This window comes from Chrysochloris asiatica, unplaced genomic scaffold (assembly GCF_000296735.1).
Source record: "Chrysochloris asiatica unplaced genomic scaffold, ChrAsi1.0 scaffold00016, whole genome shotgun sequence".
Classification (NCBI taxonomy): domain Eukaryota; kingdom Metazoa; phylum Chordata; class Mammalia; order Afrosoricida; family Chrysochloridae; genus Chrysochloris; species Chrysochloris asiatica.
Genome location: NW_006408534.1, coordinates 29,729,292 through 29,732,026, shown reverse-complemented (window position 1 = coordinate 29,732,026; position 2,735 = coordinate 29,729,292).

The following is a 2,735-nucleotide window of genomic DNA, read 5'->3' as shown; positions in this document are numbered from 1 at the left end:
AAAAAAAAAACAGTACACAGTAAAATGAATTTTAATTAATAATAAGGATAGATGCAAAAGAAAGAGCATACCCTTATCACCAATGCTCTGGTAAACAAAATCCAAACATAAAAACACCAGGGCTCTGAATCTTAAGTTCTCCCAAAGGATTGACACCATCCATTAACACACGGAAAGGAGGATAAAGCAAAGTACTAGGAGCTAGGTTCCGCAGTCATGATTTAGGCTGCCACTGCCACTGCCACGGCCACTGCCACTGCCTCTCCAAGATGGATGACTGCACAACACTTGTCCTTTCTTGTTTTCAGCTCCCTCATACAAAGTGTAGGGTAGGCTGTCAGCCACAGTTCTTTCTTCTTCTGTATCACACTAACTGCCTGAGTGTTGGGGCTCAATGACATTGCAAATACTCTATAACCCTTTAACTTTGAGTGGATTTTCTCTAATAGGACACAGGTTCAGTTTTAAAGAGTAAAAAGCCCCTGCAAGAAAGAGAATGGAAGAGGAAAAACAACAGTGTGAGGAATGAGTCAAAATTCACTCAGAAAGCAAATTCTTAAATCATGATAATTCCAGTGAATGTAAGAAAAACCCTACTAAGTTTACAGACACTGTTACCTACAATTTTGCATCTTGTGCAAGGCACTGTGTTATACTTCCTTAGCAAAAAAATGAAAAACAAAAACAAAAAATCCCGAAAGCCACGGAGTCAAATCCAGCTCATAAAAGGCCCTCTAGAGCTGAATAGAATTGCTCCATAAGGTGTTCAAAGCTGTGAATGTTTACAGAAGCAGACTGGTGGATTTGAACAGTCAAAGTTTTGGTTAGCAGCCTAGCACTTCAACCCCTGCATCACCAGAGTTCCTTAACCACCTCCCTACAATCCAATAAGTAAAGAAACTGAAATTTGGAGGAATTAATGATGCATGCAAGTCACAGAGGTAGCTCCTGACTGGGTCTGTGATCTTGGACAAAGTATGTACATGTCTATCTGTCTGCATTGTATATGCAGACAGACTGTGCCTCAAACTTCCAAGCAGCCACAAGACTTCTAGGAATGATACATGTACTGGCATGAACCATTCTGTGTTCATCTATTATTGAGCTAGACAATGAAGACACTTATGCAGTATTGGCCAAGTGAACATCAATAATATTATTTATATATTAAAAAAAAAACAAAAACAGTAAACAATAAACACAGCTCCCCAAAGGGGAAATATTTACCATTTGCTAAATTAGCCACGTCTATTCTATGTCTCTGGGCAGGCACATCACAGTTCAGGCAAAATGCTGACTTCATGTTACCACAGCTGTCTGGCTCTAGCCACTTGCCCAAGATTTTGTCTGTCACTGGGCTTTACTGTGCCTTATCTCCTAGGTGAGAAGACTCCTTACACAATCTCCCAGGTGTTTTCCACTGAGTTCTAAGCCTCTGCCATCAGTTCCTAGTAAGCTATCTATGTGTGAGGGCTCTCTTGCTGCCAACAAAACCCAGGTACTCATAGCATAGATGGGAAGGTGTTCAATGCCTATATAGGCCATACTTATAGAGCTGTCCCTAAATAACTAAGTGTTACAGTTACTTTAGCTTCATTAGTAAGCTTCCTGACCAAGCACCCTTAGATCTGTTTCACGTCCCAGCAAACCCACCTCCACCATCTCTCACCATTTTCAATGTTTGCTCTCCCTACAGAGACTCTATATACTTAGTCCAAAATAAACCTACCACTACAGACTTTTTCTTCTTGATGGTAGCAAGGTTCCCCCTCAACCTCAGCGCAATTGACCCTTGTTGTTTTTATTAGGTGCTATCAAGTCAGTACCAACTCATAGCGACCCTTTGCACAACAGAATGAAACACTGCCGTTATGTAAGCCTACTTCTTGTCAAGTCATGGCCCTCCTACCAGGATCACAAATCTCCTTAGTAGTCCATAAGACACTCTATTAGAAAACTTCCAGCCAATCATTTTGTTGTCCTTACAAACCAAAGCTACAAAAGCCACATATATTAAAGCAATTCAGTACATCATAGACAAGTTAGACTTGAAAGCTTCCATTTTATAGCTGTGAATTTATTACTTCAGTTTTTCTCATTATTGCAGGATATTGCACTTAGTGATCTCCAAAACATCTTAAGCCTTTGAAAGCCTTTCTGAACCTGGAATTTCTCATTGAAATTCATTAATGTGTTAAGTATGCCCCCACACGTCTGTTAGTTTGTTTTATTGTGATGCATGTTGCTGTGATTCTGGAAGTTACAAGTTATTGGTGTTTCAAGTACAAGTAGGGTCACCTATGGTGAGCAGGTTTCGTGCTTCCTAACTAAAAACAGATTAGAAAGAAACACTAAGTTCAATTCTTTACAATTTCCCCCTGAAAACCTTATGAATAATAGCAAAACACTGTCTGATATAGTACCAGAAGATGAGCCCCTCAGGTTGGAAAGCATTCAAAATACGATGGAGGAAGAGCTGATTCCTCAAATTAGAATTAATCTTAATTAAATGGATACAACAAATCTCATGGGACATTCATTTGCTGATGAGGCGTCACTCAAAATGAGAAATAAACAGCTGTAAACATCCATAAGTAATCAGAATGTGGAATGTATAAAGTATGAATTCAGAAAAATTAAAGTATGAATTCAGAAAAAAAAAAAAAAAACACATCAAAAGTGAAATTAAACACACAAAGGTAGATATCTGAGGCATTAGGGAGCCAAAATGGACA